The sequence below is a fragment of the Enhydra lutris genome, unplaced genomic scaffold (genome assembly GCF_002288905.1).
Source record: "Enhydra lutris kenyoni isolate GAN:26980312 unplaced genomic scaffold, ASM228890v2 scaffoldscaffold6, whole genome shotgun sequence".
In the NCBI taxonomy this organism is placed as follows: domain Eukaryota; kingdom Metazoa; phylum Chordata; class Mammalia; order Carnivora; family Mustelidae; genus Enhydra; species Enhydra lutris.
Window position 1 is genome coordinate 23,643,607 of NW_019154090.1, and position 25,106 is coordinate 23,668,712.

The 25,106-nt window shown below is 39.9% G+C and overlaps 1 protein-coding gene across 2 annotated transcripts in view; it reads right to left on the reverse strand.

The window, feature by feature from the left end:
- LOC111141334 (acyl-CoA synthetase short chain family member 2) overlaps window positions 1-25,106 on the reverse strand; it is a 47,114-nt gene that overhangs the window by 14,607 nt on the left and 7,401 nt on the right. The gene's annotated exons all lie outside the window — the stretch shown is intronic.

Sequence of the window (25,106 nt, forward strand, 5' to 3'; positions counted from 1 at the left end):
TGCCAGGCAGGAAGCCTGCCTAAGATTCTTTCTTTCCCTCTCCCTCTACCCCTTCCTTCTTCCCTTCTCTAAAAAAGTTCCAGAATCACTACACTTTTATCATCTTATTTCTGTCTACCTCCTCAGCTTTGCCTCCCATTCCTTCCTAGATTTCAGTCTAGTTTCCTCCACATTGGCTTACTCAACAACTACTATGTACTATATACATGTATAGAAATAAGGCACCGATGAACAAAACAAGCAAGATCCCTGACAACATGGAGTTTATATTCCAATGACAGTACAAAAATTATACAAGTAACAAATATAAGCATTATGAAGGATATAATGAATGATAGAAGAATGAGTGACTAATTAGAAATACTTTATTATTTTCTTATTAAAGATTTTTTTAAAGATTTTTTTTTTATTTGACAGAGAAAGAGATCACAAGTAGGCAGAGAGGCAGGCAGAGAGAGAGGGGGAAGCAGGCTCCCCACTGAGTAGAGAGCCTGATATGAGGCTCAATCCCAGGACCTTGAGACCAAGACCTGAGCCGAAGGCAGAGGCTTAACCCACTGAGCCACCCAGGCACCCCTGGAAATAATTTTTAAAAAGACATTTTAAGGAACTTTCATGACTATATGTGACTATTTAATGGCCCCTGGTGGTTTTTTCAATTTTATGATTATATATAATATATATATATTATACATATATGATTATATATATGATTATATAATATATAATATATATTATTATATAACATGATTATATATATTTTATATTATATAATTATAAAATTATATAAATAAACATATTTATATATTTATATAATAATTATATTATATGATTATATAATATATAATTATAATTATATAATAAATAAATGTATTTATATACTTATATAATAATTATATTATATAATCATAATCATATTATACAATATATAATATGATTATGATTATATAATATATAATATACGATTATATATAATATATATATTACATATATACAAATGGTACCACAACAAAAGATATGTAATGAGAAGTGTCCCTCCCACCCCTAGTCCCCAATCACCCTGCCAACTGGCAACCACTGTTCATTCCATATTGTGTAACTTTCCAGAAATAGTCAATACGCAGACAGAACCACTTAGGAGTGGTTGGAGGGTTAGAGCAACAGAACTATTGTGGACTGACCAAGATAATCACTTTGGAAGAAGATTACACTGTTAGCATCTTTCATAAGATCCTTTGGATATTGCTGAAGATGGAAATTTAAAAACCAAATTCAAAAAACTGAATTTTATTACTCTTCAGAAGAGAGATAAGCACCTCACAGTCCCCAACCAAGCATGGATGGGAAGAGGTAGGAAAGAGATGTCCCACGGACAGGCCTATTACAGAAGCATTACATATATGTATTTATGTTTACATATTCTTGGTTTTTCTATATAAATGATGGTATACAATACACACCATTGTGTATAGTGTTTTTTTATTGAGTATAATGTACATCCAATAAACTATATGAATCTTAAGTATAGAGCTCAGTCATCTTGCTTTTTAAAAAAATTTAATATACCTTGATATAATTCTTCATTAAGACTTATAGTGCCATTTCTTTTTCTTTGTCATCTGCATAATGTTCCACAGTTTGTATGTGCCATAGTTTATCTAACAAATAAATGCTTCAATGAATATCTTTATTCAAATGTCATTTTACTCACTTGCAAATATATCTGTAGGACGAATTACAAGAAATAAAACTGTTGGGTCAAAGGATATGTACATTTTAAATATTAATAAACATCAGAGGACAACTACTTTAAATAATGGTCCCAGAAGGCCTCCCCTTGGGGAAGTGATGCTTGAGCTAAAAGACCCAAGTAATGAGAAGTAGTCCATCATATGAATTCTTGAGAAGGGTATCCTGGGCAGAAATTTGGAAAGGCCATGAGGCAGTAAAGAGTTTGGCCTATTCAAAGATCAGTAAGGAAGCCAGCATGGCTGGAGCATAGTGAACAAGAAGAAAGGTAAGAATGAGAGTTAAGCAGCAGCCAGATCACATAGGGCCTTGTAGTATTGGTAAGAAGTTTGAATTTTATTTTAAGTGGGCTCCTCCTGGCTTCCTACACACTTTGGATCATGCCATTGCCTCTGCTCAGTATCCCTTCCCCTTACCTTCTGGCACCAAAACCACATAGCCCTCCCTAAACACTGCAGGCCATTGCTCTCCCTCTCTTTTCTTACTACCCAGAGTACTCAAGAAAGAGGTAACTAAAACCCAGAAAGATGTAGTAGCTTGGCCAAGGTCAAATAATAAGTGGAAGAGGCAAGAATAGATCTTTAGGTCTTCTCATTTCAAGGCACAACCCTTTTCCCTCACAGTGTGAAGGACAGGGACTAGCAGGGAAACTGGGCCTTGGAGGTTACACAGAAGATTATCAGCCTCTTTCCAGCTCCTGGCTTGATGAGTCAGTTACTATCCTCTCGTTGGCTTAGCTTCCTAGGGCTAAGAGAAGCCAAGTACAGAGAGCTCTCTAAAGTGAGAAGGAACACAGAGAGAGGAAACTGGCAAATGGCCCTGAATGCCAGAGGCAAAAAGCCGTTTCCTTAACTGGCCCACTGATAAGTGCCACAGAAACTTCAGAACATCTCGTTATAGCTAAATGCCAACATATACCACACACCCCTGCACACATATCCCCATATGTGTACCACATACCAGCTCACCTATGTGTACTTGAAAGCATAAAATCACATATACTAATATACAAAACATTGTACACATAAAAGCTGCCCATTTGTACACAGAGGCACAAATAAGGAGAAATATATGGACCTAAGACTCAAACACGGGCCTATCTGCAAGTACATGCACCATACTTATGTACCCATCTATGTGCACAGCTTGCCCCTCCCAAAACACTAGCAAATCATTGTTTTATTTGCTTCACATAACTGTCCATTACTTGAAATTATCTCATGTGTTTTATTTGCTTATATATTACCTGTGTCTTTTATTGGAATATAAGCTCCATGGTAACAGAGAATTTGTCTGTCTTGTTCACTAATACTAATCCCTAGAACCTAGAATAGAGCCTGGTACATAGAAGGTATACAGGAACAGATAAGCACAAACCTATTTAAGAACTGCTTACTTGAGCCCACTTCTCGTTACACACACACACAGACACACACACACACACACACAGTGTACATTCCTCTCCCAGCTCTGGGCTCAAGCTATGCATTATTGATATAGGCACCTTACTTCTTCCAGTGTCTTCTTTCTCCGACATACACACCAAGCTGGGGCCCCTGGCTCATTAGGGGAAGGAGGTAAACAGAATACTAGCTTACTACAAGCTCCCAAGCCCTCTAGATTTTGAGAAAATTTTTTAAAAGATTTTATTTATTTATTTGCCAGAGAGAAAGCGCATGTGAGAGAGCGAGAGTACAAGAAGGGGGAGCAGCAGGCAGAGGGAGAAACAGGCTCCCTACTGAGCAAGGAGCCTGATGCCGGGACTCAATCTCAGGACCCTGGGATCATGACCTGAGCTGAAGGCAGGCACTTAACAGACTGAGCCACCCAAGTACCCTGGATGTATGTTAAGAATTTTTAAAAGAGGGGCGTTTGGGTGGCTCAGTGGGTTAAGCCTCTGCCTTCGGCTCAGGTCACGATCTCAGGGTCCTGGGATTGAGCCCCGCATCGGGCTCTCTGCTCAGCGGGGAGCCTGCTTCCCCCTCTCTCTCTGCCTGCCTCTCTGCCTACTTGTTATCTCTCTCTCTCTGTCAAATAAATAAATAAAATATTTTTTTAAAAATTAAAAAAAAAAGAATTTTTAAAAGAACATTCAGTTTAGTCTCCTAACTCCAAAGAGATCCAAAGAGGCCATTTAAGGTGCTCAAGGTCACATGGTGGCTTGTGGCACAGAAGATCTCACTTTCCTTATGATCTATCAGTACTATCTTTTTTACATTTATTGTGGCTTTATATTTCCTATTACACCTTTGGTTCTTCAAGGGCAGGATCATGTCCTCTTCCTCTCAATCTCCTCCAACCTCAGTTGGCACAATAAGTACTTTAGGTTCATGGTTGAACCATAGAAAACCTAATAACTGATTAATGACTGGGAAGACTGGGACTCCCCTTTTATATGAGGGACAGTTACTGTATTGGAGATTTTAGTTCCCTAGACTAGCAGAGAAGTAAAACACAGGACAGGAGGAAAGATCTGGGGGAAAAAGAGGTGGGAAAAACTAGTTTCTTCACAGAAACAGAGGGCAGGATCTAACCTGGTGGGTTAGGCCTTCTAGAGGAGAAAAACCCAGATGAGAGAAGCAGTCAAACCTATTTTGAGAGGACACATAGAACTGAGCTGTTTAGCCTGGAGAAGAGAAGATACTGAGATACGTGACAGCAGTATCTGTATCTTTGTTGCTTCTACTCTGGTTCAGGCCACCTTCATCTCTTGCTTGTATGACCACAATGGTCCCAAACTGGTCTCCTACTTCATTCTTACCCTCTTCCAATCCATACATCATCTGGAATAATCTATTAAAAATCGTACCACCTCCTGCTTAAAATCCTTTAGTGGTTTTCACTACATGTAGAAGAAAATCCAAACTTCTCCTATGCCTTGTATCTTCTCCAGCTCTTCTTGTCCTATTGTCCCATTTTTGCTCAATAGACTCCAAACACATTATTAGCCTTCCTACTGATAGAATATGCCATGTTCTTCCCCCAGTTTTTCAAATGGTTTGCTCTGTGTCATGCTTCAGATCACTCTAAGTAGCATCAGCCCTTCCTTTTATTCTTCATCACAACACTGTTTATTTTTTTTTAAGATTTTATTTATTTATTTGACAGAGAGAGAGAGAGAGAGAGAGAGGGAGAGTACACAAGCAGGTGGAGTAGGAAAGGGAGAAGCAGGCCTCCCGCCAAGCAGGGAGCCAATGCGGGGCTCGATCTCAGGACCCCGGGATCATGACCTGAGCTGAAGGCAGACGCTTAACAACTGAGCCACCCAGGCGCCCCTGTTTATTTTTTTCATAGCATTTTTCTCAAGCTATAATTGTATTATTATTTATTTTTCTAATTGTCCATCTCTCCTACTAGACTATGTTTCACACAGACCGAATTGGTATTGTTCATTGCTGAATCCCCAATGCCTTGCAAAGAAACCTGTATATAGTCAGTGCTCAGTAAATATTTGCTGAATAAATGAATGAACCTTAAGAATTATTACGGGAAAGAAGCAGACTAGTGTTACGTAACTATAAATCGAAGAGGTGGGTCAATTGGGAGATTTCCATATAAGGAAAGCCTTTCTGTCAGAACTGTCCAATGATAGAAGGTATTCCTTCAGGAGCTTCCTAACTCTGGAGATACATAGAATCTAGGATTTCCAGGGATACTAAAGAGCAGACTCCAAGACATGGCTGGGACCAATCAAGCAAGGCCAATGTGTCTCAAGGCATGATCACACAGTGTTAATAATGCAAACTCCCCAAAGAGCTGCTGAATAGGATTGTACAGACTGGGCCAGGGAAACCCTGATACCTACTAGATCCTTCTCCAGGGAATGGGGACCTTAAAATTCTCATTTTATTTTTTTTATTTTTTTTTTAAAGATTTTATTTATTTATTTGAGAGAGAGAGACAGTGAGAGAGAGCATGAGCGAGGAGAAGGTCAGAGAGAGAAGCAGACTCCCCGCGGAGCTGGGAGCCCAATGCGGGACTCGATCCCGGGACTCCAGGATCATGACCTGAGCCAAAGGCAGTCGTCCAACCAACTGAGCCACCCAGGTGTCCCAAAATTCTCATTTTATAAGCAACCCACGTGATTCATGTTTTCTGAAGTTTGAGATGACCTTTAAGGCTCTACCAACTTTGAGATTCTTTGATTATGTAAAATTAAGAAAACGTGAAATAATGTGTTCTCTGATCCATAAAGTGCTGCACAAATGTAAGGCACTCAGATGGAGGTATGCCCTCAAGTCACTTTCCCTTTCACCAAGGGAAGAGGGAGTGGGAGCAACATAACTTTACCAATTAGCAAGACTAATGTTCCCTCTGGGTACTCCTGCCCTAGTCACAGTGAAGAAGGAGAAGGGCTGGAGGAGGAGGTAAGAGGAGGAACACCCCAATGACTAAATCATAAATCACTTAGGATGCCAGAGGAGGACAGGGCTTTCAATGTCCATGACCCTTATTTACAGATGAGAAACCTAATACACAGATGGGGAGTGATGGCCTCAAGGTTACTTAACACATTAGTAGCTCCATTATTCTAAAGCAGTGCTATCTAACATAGTAGCCACAAGCTACATATAGCTACTGAACACTTCAAATATGGCAGAAGAACTAAATGTTTATTTAATTTTAATTATTTTAAATATTAGTAGTCACCTGTGTCTAGTCATACTATCTAAATGTCTAGTCTAGGTAGTCTCCTCCTAAATGACATGGCCTCCAAAAGGAGGATTTTTTTTTTTTTCCAAAGCCAGAATTAGCATTAGGAAGAAAATCAAAGTGCAGGTGTCCTGAGAACTATAGAGTTGAAGTCCACCAAGGATGGATTTTAACTTAGAGTCACCCAAGTACTTAGAGTCATCCAAGAGAATTAAAAACATATACACCTAAAAAGCTTGTACACAAATGTTCATAGCAGCATTATTCATGATATTAAGAAGAGAAAACAATCCAGATATCCATCAACTGAAGAATGGATAAATAAAATGTGGTATATCTATACACTGGAATATTATCTAGCATAAAAAGGAATGAAACATTAAGTCAATCAGGGAAAGACAATTATCATATGATCTTACTGATATGTGGAATTTGAGAAACAAGGCAGAGGATCACAGGGAAGAGAGGAAAAAATGAAACAAGATGAAACCAGAGAGAGAGAGATAAACCATAAGAGATTCTTAATCTCAGGAAACAAACAGGGTTGCTGGTGTGGAGGGGGATGGGAAGGATGAGGAGGCTGGGTGATGGACACTGGAGAGGTGTGTGTTATGGTGAGTGCTATGTATAGTGTAAGACTGATGAATCACAGACCTGTACCCCTGAAACAAATAATACATATGTTAATGAAAAATCTATTTTAAGAAATAATAAATAAATTATTATTTTTTTTTTTTAAGTAATGAAGTAGGGGCACCCGGGTGCTCAGTCATTAAGCATCTGTCTTCAGCTCAGGTCATGATCCCAGCATCCTGGGATCAAGCCTGCATCAGGCTCCTTGCTCAGCAGAAAGCCTGCTTCTCCCTCTCCCACTCCCCCTGCTTGTGTTTCCTCTCTCGCTGTCTCTCTCTCTGTCAAATAAATAAAGTCTTTAAAAAATAATAATATAAAATAAAAAATAAAAAAAGGAATGAAGAACTGATACATGCTATGGCACTGTGAACCTTTAAAAGATTATGGTAAGTAAAGGAAGCTAGAAAAAAAGGCCACATGTTGTATGATTCCACTTATATGGAATGTCCAGAATAGTCAAAGCCATAGAGACAGAAAATAGATTAGTGGTTGCCCAGGGCTACAGTGGGCAAAGTTGGAGGAAAATGAGGAATGACTGCTAATGAATATGGGGTTTCTTTTTCGGTGGTGAAAATGTTCTAAAATTGGATGTGACGAGGGTGCCTGCATGGCTCAGTCTAGGGTGCCTGCCTTCGGCACTGGTTATGATCCCAAGGTCCTGGGACCGAGCTCCATGTCAAGCTCTCTACTCAGCAGGAGCCTGCTTCTCCCTCTCCCTGCCACTCTCCCTACTTGTAACTTCTCTCTATGTCAAATAAATAAAGACAATCTTTAAAAAATAAAATAAAATAGGTCATGATGGTCATTGCACAACTCTGTGACTATACCAAAAATCATTAACTTTTACACTTAAATTAGGTAGGATGCATGGTATGAATTGTACCTCAAATTTTAAAATTTTGTGATTTTGATTAGAATTGCAACAACAGACAGATTAATCTGGAAAAACAGACATCTTTACAAATCTTCCTTTCCAGAAAGTTTGCCTCTTAGCACTATTCATTTATTCATTCATTCATACTGTTCATTCATTCACTCATTCATTCTCTTTCTATTTGCCTAAATATTTGGCACTAATTTATTTTAACGTTATAGTCATATGTATGCATCTATTTACTTCACTGGACTGTAAGTTCCTTAAAGGCAGACAAGACATATTTTTATCTTTTTCCTCCTCAGTGCTTAGCGTATAATGTGACACACAGTGGGTACTTAATACATAATTGTGAAATAAATGGGTACAAGAATGAATGAATGAATGAATGAATGAATGAATGAGGTTCTCTGCTCATATGACCAGCCAGATCCAGGCTAATCAGAGTGAGGAAACATGGAAAGAAAGGGGATTATAGAGGATACAAACAAAGTAGACAGATGCTAGACAGGCAGGGGGAAATGGCAGACATAGAGGGAGAAGAGGGAGAAGAATGTAAAACTCACAGAATGGGATTTGGAGAAATATCAAGAAAAATTTCTTGAGCCCCTAAAACTGGGCTCAGTTCTGGACTCTGCCATGGGAGAGACGGCAATAAGGCCCTGGAGTTAAGGTTCAGGTTGTGGGACTTGTGCTTTGCAATCTAGGCTATTACTGCATCCTGTCCTCATGCCAGCTGTTTTCAGGCTTTGATCCAGGAACCTTGTGCCTGTTCCCCTCGGCCTAGGTGGCTTTGGTGCCAGTTGGATTCTGCAACTCTTCTCTGTTGACAAGGCAGACCTAGGTCAGTATAGAAGGTAACCCTTTCCCACTGCTAACATACCTACTTCCAGGAGGGAAATCATATACACTCATTCCTTCCATACTGTGCCCCTTGCTAGCCTTTCCCAAAACAAAGTGAATGAGGGCAGTCCTCTCAGATCCTTTATTATCACAGCATTTGGCACGTTGCCTAAAACAGAAATATGCCTGGAGCAGAAAAAGAAAGTGGAAGGAACAGCCAAGGGCACTGTTTTATATGTACATCAGGTATCTCAATTTTGACACATGCAAAAATATTTATTACAATGGTTCTTCGTTATTTCGGTAAATAGCATGGTTGAAATCATTAGTTTTCATGGTAGGGTACCCTATTCCTATGGGTAGTTGAGCAGGAAAAGTTTTAAAAGTGTCCAGATTCTCAACTTCGATATGTAATCTTTCCTAACACTGATCTGTCTGCGTTGGTTCTCCTTTCTCACTTTCTCCTTCACAAATATACTTCTCCCACGTTATTAAAAAAAAAAATGGGGTGCCTGGTGGGCCTTTGGCTCAGGTCATGATCCTGGGGTCCTGGGATTGAGTCTCGAGCCCCACCTGGGACTCCCTGCTCAGCAAGGAGTTTTCTTCTCCCTCTACACCTCCCCCTGCCTGTGCACTCTCTCTCTCCCTCAAATAAATAAATAAAATCTTTTAAAACCAAAAATAAAAAAATTTTTAAATGCCATCTCTCTCTCATCCAACATTTTATCTATACCACACCAAGGTTTAAAAAAAAAAAAAAAAAAAAACCTTCCAGAGTGCCATAGGGACAATTTGAGAACTGTAACCTCAGAGGAAAAGGCTTCCAAGAGAGCAAATCAGAGAGCTTTCTTAAAAAATCTATGCTGAGGGCGCCTGGGTGGCTCAGTGGGTTAAGCCGCTGCCTTCGGCTCAGGTCATGATCTCAGGGTCCTGGGATCGAGTCCCGCATCGGGCTCTCTGCTTGGCGGGGAGCCTGCTTCCCTCTCTCTCTCTGCCTGCCTCTCTGTCTACTCGTGATCTCTCTCTGTCAAATAAATAAAAAATAAAAAAAATAAAAAAAAAAATCTATGCTGAAAGGAGTAACATTTTAATGTATCCAGGTGACAAACTCATGGTAACACTACTTGCCTTATTTGTCTTAGAATTATAATTCAGAAGTTAAATAGTTATCATATTTATTTTACTTGAAAAAGAAATTGGGCATTTTCTAACAAAGTAAATCTCATTTGGCTGATAGTTAGCAGTGAGAATTTGCTATGCAAATTAGGTTATATGGTGGACATTTTCTATAGATAATATGAGCTAAATTTGCAGTTCCAAGCTTTCAAGAAAGACATATGAAATATATACATGTATACAATATAAAACACATTGGAAATTAGATTTTTTGCAGTTATTACTTTTTTAAAGATTTATTTGTGAGAGAGAGCACGCACGCATTTGAGTGCATGCACGCATTTCAGTGCATGCTCACGAGCCCAGGAGAGGGTCAGAGAGAGAGGGAGAAGCAGGCTCCCTGCTGAGCAAGGAGCCGGAGATGGGGCTTGATCCCAGCACCCTGGGATCTTGACCAGAGTTGAAAGGAGACACTTAACCAACTAAGCCACCCAGGTGCCCCCTTTTTTTTTTTGCAATTATTTTATCTTATGATAATGTTTAGATGTGAACTTTAAAATGTGTAGAGTTAAGTAATTTTTCAAAACTCTTTTAGGTATATAATTTTTAAAGTTTAAGACCACTAATCTACAAAATTATTTTTCTGGAGCACCTGCGTGGCACAGTTAGTTAAGCATCCAACTCTTGGTTATGGCTAAGGTTGTGATCTCAAGGTCATGAGATCAAGCCCCATGTTGAACTCCATGAGCTCCTCACTCACCATGGAGTCTGCTTGAGATTCTCTCTCCCTCTCCTTCTGCCCCTCCTGCTCATGTTCTCTCTCTCTAAAATAAAACAAAACAAACAAATAAACAAATATTTTTAAAGGTATGCTGCCACTGCCCACCACATCTGAAGAGGATATAAAAATACAAGTCGGAAGTCTTATCCTTTGGAGATTCTGATTTGATAGCCTGGTAGGGTCCAGGAATCTGGATTATTAACAAGATCCTCAGATAATTATTTGGAGTCACCAGACCTAGATTTATTGTTTACCCCTAATTCAATGTATGAATTTACACAAAATTTCCCCTCTCTCTGAGCCTCAGTTTCCTTCTCCATAAAGTATTAGAGGGGAGGAGGGAGAAGACTGGTATTAGACTGGATAATTTCTAATGTATCTTAGACTCCTCGATTCTCATTACTTCCTTTCAGAGGCAGGAGAATGGACCCTAAAAGGCAGCTGCAGAGAAAAGAGGTTTAAGTTACATAGCAGGCAGGGGGCAGGGGGAAGAACAAACTTAGCCGAGATAGAGACAAATAGAAGTAAATAAAATAAAAGTAAGGGGCACCTGGGTGGCTCGGGTCATGATCTCAGGATCATGGGATCGAGCCCCACGTTGGGGGTCTGCACTCAGCATGGAGTCTGGTTGAGATCACCTCTCCTTCCCTCTACCCCTCCCCCTGCTCATGCTTGCATGCTCGTGCTCACGATCTCTCTCTCTCTCTCTCTCTCTCTCTCTCTGTCTGTCTTAAATAAATAAATAAATAAAGTCTTTTTTAAAAAAGTAATAAAACCTGACCTGCCTGTCTCACATGGTATCTCTATAGCTTAAATAAGAATTCAGCTAATCCCTCACACGAGTATGGAATAAAATTACATTAGAGGATAATTTTTTAACCTGATCCTCACAGTTACTTTAGCAATACTTAGAGCAGGTATAATTATCCCATTTTAAAGATCCAAGAAATCCAGAGGAAGTGGCTTGCCAAAGCTAACAGTGGGATTAAGGAAAATCTATAACTAGGTTCCAGGTTTCTGACTTCCAGGCTAGTGTTGGTTCAACTACACCAATTTGGAGTGTATCCAAATGGACATAGAGAAGATTCTTTTCTTTTCTTTTCTTTTTAAATTTATTTATTTGACAGACAGAGATCATAAGTAGGCAGAGAGGTAGGGGGGTGGGGGGGAAGCAGGCTCCCTGCTGAGCAGAGAGCTTGATTCGGGGCTGGATCCCAGGACCCTGGGATCATGACCTGAGCCGAAGGCAGAAGCTTTAACCCACTGAGCCACCCAGGCATCCCAAGAAGCCTCTTTTCTAAGAATCTCCAGGAACACTATGAGAAGGAGTGAAGGAGACTCTCATCTACTTTGAGCTTTAGCCCATGGTCAAGATCATGCATACCATAGTCTCTTCAATATCCTGAGAACTTCCTCAAAGACCTAAAACCTCTGGCAAGGATGCCTACATATGTCTACCTTCACAATCCTTGGCAGTACTCAAGTGTCACAGAAGGACTTGTATGGTCATTTGTTCCTAGAGACATGACCCCCATTCGCAGAAATAAGGCAAAATACACTGTCTCCAACATTTTCTTCCTAAATAAAATTACAGCTCACTGGCAAAAATCTTGCCCCACCCTCCCAGAATGTGAGCTCCATGAGGATAAGGACCAGATCTCTTTTTTTTATTGCTATGTCTAAGCACCTAATATATGCCTGGCACATATCATAAATATCTATACACTAATTTTTTAAAAGCCTGCTGCTAGGAGCACCTGAGTGCCTCAGTGGGTTGAGCCTCTGCCTTCGACTCAGGTCATGATCTCAAGGTCCTAGGATCAGGCCACGCATCTGGCTCACTGCTCAGCAGGGAGCCTGCTTCCCCCTCTCTCTCTGCCTGCCTCTCTGCCTGCTTGTGATTTCTCTATCTGTCAAATAAATAAATAAAATCTTAGAAAAAAGAAAAACCTGCTGCTAGAAGCTAGTAGATTGTCCATGGAGCATAGCTATCTATAAGTTGGATCCTTACCTAAAAGCATATACAAAAATTAACTCAAAGTGAATCAAGGACCTAAATTTAATACCTAAAACAATAAAATTCTTAGAAGAAAACATAAGATAAAAATTTCATGACGCTGGATTTGGCAATGACTTCTCAGCTATGATAAAAGTTTTAAAATTTTGTGTATCAAAAAACACTATCCCCATGGTAAAAAGGCAACCCCCAGCATGGGAGAAAAGACTGGCAAATCATGTATCTCACAAGGAATTAATATCCAAAATATATAAATAACTCCTAAAGATCAATAAAAACAAAAACAACACAATTAAAAAATGGGCAGAGGGCTTGAATAGACGATTCCCCAAAGAAGACATAGACATTGCCAATAAGCACATCAAACATCACTAATCACTAGAGAAATGCCAACCAAAACTACAATGAGATACCAGTATTAACAAGTGAGTAAGGGCAGCGCTCTCAGATCCTTTATTATCACAAGTTCCCTAATGCATAAAGTTCATACTGTTCAGCCATGTCCTGGGTTCCTCCAGGGTCTGGCCCAATTTTAAATGATCAAATTCAGCCATGCTGTTCTTTTAGGCCCATCTTCAGCTCCAGATGAAGCTCTCTCAGCCCCTGGGCAGGAATACTGCAATGACAGGGAAATGAATGGACAGGGCAAGAGCTCAGGAAAACTGGGTTTCAAGTCAAGCTTTGCTACTTCTTAAAACATGAAAGCTTTCACAAATTATTTTACTTCTCTGGGCCTTAGGTGCTTCAACTGTAAATGAGGGAACTATTTCAGTAAATGTGCTTTCTAGATAGAGGTTTTATTATTCATTACGGCTGAGAACAAGAAATAGGGTTGGAAAGTGAGAATTAGGAAAACCTTCACAAAGAAGATGGCATTTCAGATGGTTATGAAAGAATAAGCAGGATTTAGACTGGCTCAGATAAGGAACAGACCAACTCAGGGAGATGGGAACAACATTAATTAGCTTAGATACAGAAGTGGAAAAGCACACACCAGTCTACAGGCCAATACCAATCCCAAGTAATATTTTCAACTACTGCTGGTGTTTTTTCATTAAGTCACACATATTTGATTTAAGGACTATATTTTGTGCTATGTGTTCTGCCTATTCTCATGCAGTTAAATTATCTTTATCCTTGAGTGATAGTCATATTTGCAGTTTCAAAAAAAATTCTTACTTCATAAAAATTTTAAACTATAAACTCTTTGGGAGGTCCCTGTTGAAATATTTGTGAAATTTTTTAAAATCTCCATCATTTGATATAAAATTAAATAGCAAACCAATTCAGTTTAGACCTTAAGCTACATTTGGTGGGCTGTAAGACTGAAAAGATAGAATGTTGAGGTCCTGAAAGTCAAATAAAGATGACTCTAGATTGAAGGACCTTTATCTTGCCCTCATCCAGCACCTGGATACAGATGAATTGTTGCAGCAAGTGTTACCTTCAAATAGAGATGTGCATAAGCAGCTCCTAGACAGCCTTATGGATCTTGGCCAGAGTCAAGTTAACCCTCCAGACCTCACATTTGTTCCAGAGCCCATACTTGCTAATCAGTTTCAGCTCTCTATTGAGGGGAATTCCTAGAGGGTCTCCATGGAGCCACATAGGTTTTTTTTGGTGTTTTTTGTTTTTATTTGACAGACAGAGATCCCAAGTAGGCAGAGAGGCAGGCAGAGAGAGGAAGAAGCAGGTTCCATGCTGAGCAGAGAGCCCGATGATGCGGGGCTCGATCCCAGGACCCTGAGATCATGACCTGAGCCGAAGGCAGAGGCTTTAACCCACTAAGCCACCCAGATGCCCCAGCCACATAGGTTTTGTGACAAACCCAGCTCCTGACCACTATTGAGTTGGCTCTACTCTCCCATCTGTACCTAAGCATGGGTCCCAGTGACTGAGAAAGAGCTGTACTTGTAACTTTTTTATAAATTTAGGTATGTTTCAAAACTTTAAAGATTGATAATATAGACTAGGGAGGGATCCTATATTGAATCCCAAATGCTGAATTTAAGTTTTATTCTACAAAAATAAGCCGGAAAGGCCACTAGATTAAAGGTCCCTCCTCCACCTCAAAACTTTTTACCTACTAAATCCCAAGCCATGAAGGAATGGAAATGATCTTTGCCAGAGTGGTCACCTGACAATCGGTGCCTACTGCTTGTCATATATCAAATGAAATGGAATGAGAGGCTAGTCCTCACTTTCACAAGCTTAAAATCCTTTAACTAGAGAGATCCAAACCACCCACCATCTAAGGCCAGTCTTGGGGGACAGTGATCAAGGAAAACAAGAAAATGCCATTGCAGGAAAACATCAAAGGAATGCAAAAAGAAGTAAGTATGGTCAATCACCATTTCCCAGAAATGGTGGATTTTTTTTTTTTTAAGATTTTATTTATTTATTTGTCAGAGAGAGAGAGGGAGAGAGAGCGAGCACAGGCAGACAGAATGGCAGGCAGAGGCAGAGGGAGAAGCAGGCTCCCTGACGAGCAAGGAGCCCGATGTGGGACTCGATCCCAGGACGCTGGGATCATGACCTGAGCCGAAGGCAGCTGCTTAACCAACTGAGCCACCCAGGCGTCCCAGAAATGGTGGATTTTGAGCTAAGTTTGAGAAAAGAGGCTAAGTGTGCATGAGAGGAAAGAAGGGCATTTCAGAAAGGATAGAAAGGTCATCATGTGGCTGCAGGTCTTGAATCTCTCTGCCTAACAATGCCCTTGGACGTGTGTGATATGTATGAGTATTACCACCACTGCATAGTAATAAATCTTTTCAGTATGTTTTCTTATCTTCCATCTAAGCTAATCCTCATGGCAATTTTTTGAGATAGGCAAGACAAGTCTTGCTATCCCATTTGAAAGGTCTCAAAGCTGAGGCTCAGAAGGTTGACATAATTTGCCAAAGGGCACAGAGCAATGGTTAGGACCTCTGCCTGCAGATCCTCAGGCTAGCTCTTTTTTTTTTTTTTAATATATATGATCAAGAGATTGATCTTTTCAAAATGTCTGATATGTCATACTTCTAACTGAAATTCTTCATTGGCTCGTTAGCACTTGTCAAAGCTGCAATTTTATATCTCTGTGTATGAAATACAAATTATTAATCCTCCCCAAAGTTTCTCCTCCCAGTCTTCTTCATTCTCTAATTCAAACTAATGAAAATTCCATTTTTCCTGATGCTCAGACAAAAAAAACCTTTGAGATATTCTTTTTGTAAAAAAGATCTATTTGAGAGCGAGAGCAGCAGAGGGAGAGAATCTCAAGCAGACTCCCACTGAGCAGGAAGCCTGATGTAGGCCCCATGATCCATGAGATCACAACCTAAGCCGAAACTAAGAGTCGGACACTTTACTGACTGAGCCACCAGGCACCCCAAAAAACCTCTGAGATATTCTCGACTCCATTCTCTTCTACCCCACATCAAGTTCATCAGCAAATCCTACTGGCTCTGCCTTCAAAATATTCCAAAATCTGACCACTTTTCATAACCTCTCCCCTTATCTCCATTTTTATATTTTTCTTGAACTACTGTCGGTGCCTGCTTACTGTCCCTTTGCCTTCGCCCCATGCCCCTCATCCACTTCTCTCAAGGTAGTGTGCAGACTACATATGGTAGATATCCAGTAGAAAATTGTTTGATGAGTGGATAAATGAGCCATCTCAGCTGAGGAGAGGATGTTATTTCTTTGAGGTTTGCCCTTTAATGTCTTTTTGTTTGCCCTCTAATGTCTTTAGCCTTATAAATTATAGTCAACATTTCTAAAGCTAGCCCTAAAACCTCAAAATAAACTACTGGTTAGACAAACGGCTAATTGAGGCCTGACTCACCACAAGTGGAAAACTGTCAAAGAAGCAAAGGCTATGTAAATAAGCATAGTGTCTACAACAGAGAATATAAGTGTTCTGCCCAGAACAAGTTACAATTGCAATGTGACTGGCCATATCACTTCCACTCTCTAAGCCTCAAGTTCCTCATCTGTTAAACAGTGTTGTAAACCATAACCAGGTTCAAAAAAAGGGGGGGGGGAGGAACATATAAGTACAGTATAAAGGAGACAGTTTATCATTAGAATAAATAAAAAAAGTCTTAGGTATTGTAGGAGATTGTAAGTTGGATGGTAGAGTATGACTGTCAATGGGACTAATGTAATCTTAGATATGTAAAGTTAGAACAAAGAATGGTAATAGTTCCCTGCCCAAGGCAGACCATAGCTAACATAGCTAGAATACTTCACTAGAGATACGGACCAACTACAGTGTGTCCAGAGGAGACTGACATGGTTGATAAAGGAGTTGTTCAGGAAACCACATCATATAAGAAATCTGGGAATGTGGACTCGGTATTACCTTATCCATAAAATAAGAACACTAGACCAGATTAGGGGTTTTCAAACAGAGCTTTATAAATCGCTAGATGTTCCACATATATAGCTTACAGGGACCTCAGTGACACTGACAGCGACCTGGGGAAGAAGCCAAAAGAATGTGGTTCTGGTCTTCTCATTCATGTTTCAACCAGATTAACTCTGCTCTCGCCTGTTTCAGGTATAGGGCTCTTGGTAATAATGATAAAAATAGCTAACACACTGTTTACCAAGCAGTAAGCCCTTTACACAGATTATTCTAACTATTCTTCAAAACAATCTATGTCATAGAAACTGTTATTATTCCCATTTATAGATAGGAAAATAATTGAGGTTTAAAGAGGTGAGGCAGAGCACTTGGGTGGCTCAGTTGGTTGGGCAGCTGCCTTTGGTTCAGGTCATGATCCCAGGGTCCTGGGATAGAGTCCTATGTTGGGGCTCCCTGCTCAGTGGGGAGTCTGCTTCTCCTTCTCCCTCTGTTCTTCTCCTGCTCATGTGCTCTCTCAAATAAATAGTCTTTAAAAAATAAAAAATTAAAAGGGATGCAACTTGCCCGACTAAGAAGTATTAGATAAAATAAGGACTTAAATCCAGGCAGAGTCCAGAGCCTATTGTTGTTAATCACTATACATACAATTTTTATTTGAACGAAAGGATTCTAATGCCTTAAAAACACTGAAAATTACTGAATTAGATGATCTTCAAGACATCTTCTAGATTTAAATTTTTATAATTCCATATTCAGCCTAGCAAAGGGATATAATAACTGCCTTCAAATATCACAAAATAGGATTATTTTATGTAGCCCTAGAAAACAGAAGGAAAACCAAAGGAAGAGGATTGAGTGGAGAGAAAGTTATAGTGAGGGAATATATCTAAGAACTTTGTAGCAGAGATGCCCAACAATGGGACAGATTGTGAATGAACTCTGTGGTCTTGGTAGTGTTCCAAAATCAGAATGATCATACATGGAGATTGTTGGGGATGGAGATATTGGGGCTACAATTCCTGCTTTGTTTAGGAAGTGGACTAAATGACCTCAAAGGAGGGGCACACTCGGGTTACTCAATCGGTTAAGCATCCACCTCTGGCTTGGGTCATGATCCTGGAATCCCAGGATCAAGTCCTATGTGGGGTTCCCTGCTCAGGCGGGAGTCCCCTTCTCCCTTTCCCTCTGCTCCTTCCCGTTTGTGTTCGCTCTCTCTCAAATAAAGAAGTAAAATCTTTTAAAAAATAAAAAATAAATAAATGACCTCAAAGGATTAGAACTGAGAATCTCAAATTCTCAGAGGTTTAAGGTATCAGACACTGAGGATCATTATCAGTGTCCAGTTTCTCTCAAACCAAAACCAAGAAGGAGGGCCCATCCTCATCTCCATGCCTTCTGTACTTAGAGTTTGTACCGTAAAGCAAGAGCCCATGCTCCCACCTGACTATCTGCTACCTTTAAGAGACAAGAAGTCACCACTGGGTTCCCACCCTACCTCCAACTTCTCCCAGTTGCCCTGTCACTGCAGTTCCCCACATATGGGACAGCAATTCTAACGGTCAGTGCTAGAAGTAACTTCAACAAGTATCCTGTTCATCCCCTACAGTTTACAGGTGGGAAAAAGAAAGCTCAGAGAAGGGCATTACCTAAAGCCATTCTCCTCACTGTTTACTAAACACACTGGTATAAGAATTCAGGCCCAGACACAAACTGAAGAAAGTTGACAGGAGCTCAGGACACTGAATCAGGCTTCAAGACAGTTTCCATTTATTACGCTCTCAGTATCACATATGTTAGCATATATAATAATATACTAATCTATAACAAATGATAATACACATCTATTATTCATATCCCATCTACTTCTAAAAAGTGACCGTGACTTGGACAATATAGCCTACTTGTCTCATTTTCACCACTTCGGGGAAGAATTCTTTAAGGCATCAAGGGTCATGAAACTCAGGGAGAAGTGAAAGAGACCGATTAGAGATTCACCCTAAACATGAAATCCTGCTGCCCTCCTCCGCGATCTGCCTACCTGATTCAAACGGGACAAAGTCTGTTCCCAGCAACAGTTATTTCCTCACATACCTCCACTGGCTGAAAGTGTATGCTACCAACACGAGTAGGGCCCCCAGGCAATGGGTACAGACTCTCTACCTCAGCCCTTTCACCCCCAACCTTCTGAAATCCTGCCTTTATTTCACCATCTCCAACAGAAACCCAGCCCACCTACTGAGTCACCATAAAGTCCCTATAGGTTGCATCAGAACTTCTAAAAACCACTTCCTCTTCAGAAACAATCATAGACTCCTGAACTATAAGAGGCAGAAGAAGGACCTTGCAGAATAGCTATAGTTAATCCTCCACAACTCCCAAAAAGGGAAGGCCCAGAGAAGGGAAGAGATGGTCTGAGGCCATCTTCTTTCTTAAGTGTTTTTCCATACCATGTATATTTTAATTAGTAAATACACCATTGTGAAACCAGTGAAGACATAGAGGGAGGACAAAAAAGTCCTTCCCTTCCCATATCACTGAAAGGAATTCCAGGACATGGACCTAGGTAATTAACAGAGCCCTTCCATATGAATGCTAGGACAGTACACACTTTGGGGTCTGGCTTTCCGTATCACCTTGACAATCTTCTCCCTGTCAGAACATGGGCTTATCTCACTTTCCCACCTTCTCAAAGACACATATACATACCTCACAGGTATCTGGAGAATTCTAAATATCACACTCTGGAATTCATACTTGGGAGCACACAGGGATTCTAAGAGCAGAGTTTCTGCCCAAAGGTCACTCCTAAAGTCACCTGCCTCTCAGAAGCAGTTTCTAAGGAAGAATTAATAATAGCCCGAGGCTATAGGGCAATGATTCAGCGGAGGATGAGAAGTAAGAAGGCACAGAGATGATGACAGCCAGAGGCAACTGAAAACAAACAGTGGAAGGAACGGACTATACTAAATTTCATGTGTTTTGAAGACTGCGGTCCTCTTCTGGAATAACCTAGAGACTTAGCAGTTAGTATAAATTGCCAGAATAATAGCCATCGACCACTCTTTCCCCCTTTCCCCACAAACCCTTTAATTAATCCGCTAAATCTTCTACGGTCCCCTAGTGTCTCTTCAACTAGCCAGTCCCTACTCCTTGCACTACCCCTAACATCCCTCACTGACTATCTCTCCCTGAGTGTCTATTCCAGTAACTTTTGTCACCGATCACCTTCTCACACAAATGCATTAAGCCCCTACTAACACCTCTAAGGCCACACTAGGAGGAAGAAAGTACAAGAGAGGTTGAAATCACTTATTTAGAGGGCAAATTTAGCTTTTGGATCAGATGAGCATGTGTCTTTGAAAAAGGTAAAATGTTATATAGAGTAAAGGGAATGTTGACTCTTCTCAACTTTGTCTCTCCACCAACACATGAAGTTACCTATGTTTTTTCTTTTCTCCAAATTACTTTAAAATTTCATCTTTCCATTCCATTCCCACCAGCAGTAACCCATTTCAGATACCTCTATCCTGGATAATAAACTCCCAGCAATCTGGCTTCACACTCCCATTTTCATATGTATCCAGATTAATCTTCTTAAACCCAGTTATGACCACATCGTTCCCTTGCATATAATCCTTTCACAGGTCTCAAAAAAATAGTCAAGATCTCCCATTCCTGGACCTCATCCACTGTTGAAGATAACCTTGACTCCTCTTTGTCTCACTCCCCACATCCAATCCAAGTCAGCAAATTCCATGGGCTCTTCACTCAAAATAGATCCAGATTTTGACCACTTCTAACCATCTTCGAGATACTACTATGGTCTAAATCACCAACATTTGCTCATCTGATTTCCAAAATAGCTTCCTAATTGTCCTCTCTGCTTCTACTCTTGCCTTCTATCTATTCTCAACACAAAAGACAGAAAGATTCTAAATACATCAAATCATTTTTGTGCTCAGTCCAGTGGTTCCCTATTTCACTATAAATAAAACCCGAAAGCCTATATTGACTTTCTAGCTTCTATATGATCTAGTGTCCTGCTGACCTTATTGCTAATATTCTCTCTTTTTCTAGTTCACACTGCTTCAGCTCCACTAACTTCCCAGCTAGTCTTCAGCCAAGCAGCAGCACATTTCTACCTCAGGGCTTTTGCACTTGCTCTTCCATGTACTTGGAATATTTCTCCTTCCCAACCCAACTATCCACATGGCAGACCCCATTTCCTTCCTAAATGTCTGCTCAAATGTCACCTTTATCAGACAGTTCTTCCCTTATCAACCCCCACTCTTTGTTGCCATTCCCTTTTCCTTTATGCCATGCTGTAGTTTTCTATAGCACTTATCACTACCTGTTATATATTTACTGGCTTGTTTGTTTATTGTCTCTCTCCTCAAGCTGAAATATAACCTCCATGAAGGCATGGATATTGTTCAGAATAGTTCCTGGTATGTAGCAAGTTCACAAAAGTATTTATTGAACGAATAAATTGTTCCCTCTATGAACTCTTCACTCCAGACAAATTTGGTCTTCTCACTGTCCCAATATAATAATAATGATGGCTAATACTTTTTGAGTGCTTTCAATGTGCCAGGAATTGGACACATCAGTTTATTATACTATTCAATCAATAATTCTATGAAATGGAAACTTTTATCCACATTTTACAGTTGAGGCTAAAAGAGATTAAATAATTTATACAAAATCATACAGCTATTTAGTGGCAGAAACAAGATTCAGGTTAGCCGGACACCAAAACTTATTCTCCTGTTGTCATACTGCCTCCTTACATGCTTTCTCCCATCTGTGAACTTTTTGTGTAAGTGGCTCTTTGCAATTTGGGCCCCATAATTGCTTTGCACCTGATTTATGTAGGCCCATTTGGTGTTCCAAAGAGAACGTCAATTCCATGACACCAAGATTTGGGCCATTAACACGTGATAACACAATTTATCTCATATTTGTAAGCAAATGAACTTAAAGTTAATTCAAATTAATTTGACTAATACGCAAATTACTCTTTTCAACTGTCACAGCCTAGTGTTGGACAACTTGAATAATGAAGTAGGATCATATGGTGAAGAAAAGAATAGCAGACTAAGAGTGAGGATATCTGGAGACTGGTCTCAGCTCTGTCTCCAACCAGGTATATAACCCTTAAGCAAATCACTAAAGCGATCTGGGTCTTTAATCTATACATCTGTAAAAAGAATTGGCCTAGATGGAGTCTAAATGGTCACTTCAAGTTCTAAAAATACTATTATTCCACGAACATCTACAACGTGTCAAGCCAAAAGTAAAAGGCCAAATTCTTCCTTAATATAGTTCTAAGAGCACTATTTCCTCTGTGCATTATTTCAGAGCATGCCCCAAACAAGCAATGAGCTATAAATGTGGTTTGCTAATGCCACTAGAGCTATATAAATGACATAGTTTAGGTTGAAAAGAAAGTCATATTGTGGCACCCTAAGAAGTCTATCAACTGGAGTAAATCATGGAAAAGATGTCATTTTAAAAAGCATTAATAAGGGTGCCTAAGTGGCTCAGTCAGTTAAGCAACAGACTCGATTTCGGATCAGGTCATGATCTCAGGGTTCTGGGATCAAGCCCCATATCTGGGCTCTGTGCTTCAGGATTCTCCCTCTCCCTCTGCCCTTTCCCTCGCTGTGCATGCAGGCACTCTCTCTTTCTCTCTCTCTTAAAAAAAATAAATAAAACTTTTTTAAAAAAGGGAATTAATAAAAATTTGAGTAGGAAGAAGGCAGACTCCAAAGCAAAAGATTTTAGAAGAAATGAAGGACTTCAAAGAATAAATGATATGATAGAGAGTTTGAAAAGTATTGAGAACATGATAAAGGCAAATGCAAGTAAAAAATGGCAGGCAATTTTAAACTGCAGAGAAAATAAAAAAGGAAATGCATATAAGGAAATGCAATCATAATATATTACTCTTATGTAAACACTGGTTTTTTTTTTTTAAAGATTTTATTTATTTATTTGACAGACAGAGATCATAAGTAGGCAGAGAGGCAGACAGAGAGAAAGGGAAGCAGGCTCCCTGCTGAGCAGAGAACCCGATGCGGGACTCGATCCCAGGACCCCGAGATCATGACCTGAGCCGAAGGCAGCGGCTTAACCCACTGAGCCACCCAGGCGCCCGTAAACACTGGTTTTAAATTAACTAAAAAACTGAGCTAGATAGATGAGAGAAAGAAGTGGGAGTAATATATAAGAAGCAAATTCTCATCTATCATAATAGGAAGTCATGCAGTATAAACATATTACTTAAAATGTGGAGGTAAAAAATGGGAAATAACCAAATATCTGGCCTATTTGCACTTTACTTTTTTATAACAAATGTGATTTATTTATAGCTTGGTTTTACTTTATTATTAACATAAAATAACTGAATAATAATGTCCCATGTGGTACTTGTCTCATATTTCTCTACCCCTATTTCCATAATACCTAATACATGACTGACCATCCAAGATCTTTAAAAATTCTTGTTGGTTGAGTGACCAATGTAAAAATGGGTGAAGATGTCTTGTTGTGGGAGTCATAGAATTTTGCACTAGATGAAATTTAGAAATTATATAGTCCAGTGCTTCCCAAATTGGTATCCATGGAATACTGCTTCTTATAATATTAATAGCATGCTGCAAAAAATGTCTGGAGCTCGAATAAAATTGAGTAATACCATGTTTAAAAAAATTAATCAGGTATCTTTACTGTAGGAATTCTTGGAGTCTTTATTGTTAATACACACTGGGAATCCCACAAAAGCAATTTATTAAATAGTGTTTCTCAGACTCATTTGTTTCAAGAATTAAACCCCTGCTATTATCTCTAGTAACGAGTAGTTTCTGAAGCATTCTTTAGAAAACACTGATCTAGTCTACTACCCTCGTTTTACAAATGGGGAAAGAAAAGCTCTCTAGATCCTGTTCAGGTCTGGATGGTGGGGGAACTAGAAAGAAGGGCTTCAGGATTCTGGAGCAATCTCCAGTACCTGAACAAGTCTGGCCTATGTTTTCTCAGCCTTTCATCACACACCTGAATTACTTCAAACCAGGAAACATCAGACACAAGCATCTCCTTTACGTATCTTTAAAGATTTTCTGATACCTAAGGAACTTAGGAGGTGAACCCAGTGTCAGCAGGAGCTCAAGCCATAAAGTCCCAGGACGGGAGTTAAAGAAAGTCCCAACAGACATTAAAGACTGAGTTTCGATGGCAAAGTAACCCCAAACTGAGCAATGGCAATGTGAACAGACCACTCACATTTGTACAGTGTTTTCCAATAAGTAAATAAATGCTTTCACGACATCATCTCATTTGATTTTCATAACAATCTAATGAAAAAGGACAAAGGTGAAATTATCGTCCCCGCTTTATGGAAGAGGAAATGGACTCTCAGTGAGTTAAATGCCTTGCCTGTGTTATAGTTGAGCTCAATATGTCAAACAAACTGGGCAAATTTTGACTAAGTACCAATGAACTCTCCCATGAAACATCCAAGCTGCTCCTACTGGCTCACTTAAAAAGAAACAGATCAATTCTCAAAGTACTCAGGGATGGAGGCAGAAACAACACCCCAAATACTGGAACTTCAAGGTTCTATTTGGGGGGCTCTCTGCTCAGCAGGGAGCCTGCTTCCCCCCACCCTCTGTCTGCCTCTCTGCCTGCTTGTGATCTCTGTCAAATAAATAAATAAAATCTTAAAAAAAAAAAAGGATCTATTTGGGTTCAGTATAGTAAAACCACTTATAAGCTATATTGCTGGAAGGAGGAGGTCTTGAAAAGTTCCCACTGTGCAGGGGGAAACCCGGGTGCATAGGTAGGTTAAGCAGCTGACTCTTGATCTCAGGTCTTGGGTCTTGGGGTCGTGAGTTCAAGTCCCACGTTAGGCTCTGCTAGTGTAGAGCCCACATGTGTAGAGCCCACAAAAAAAAAAAGTTGGGGCACCTGGATGACTCAGTCGGTGCAGCAACTGACTCTTGGCTTCAGCTCAGGTCATGATCTCAGGGTTGTGAGATCGAGCCCTACATCAGGCTCCATGCTCAGCACAGAATCTGCTTAAGTTTCT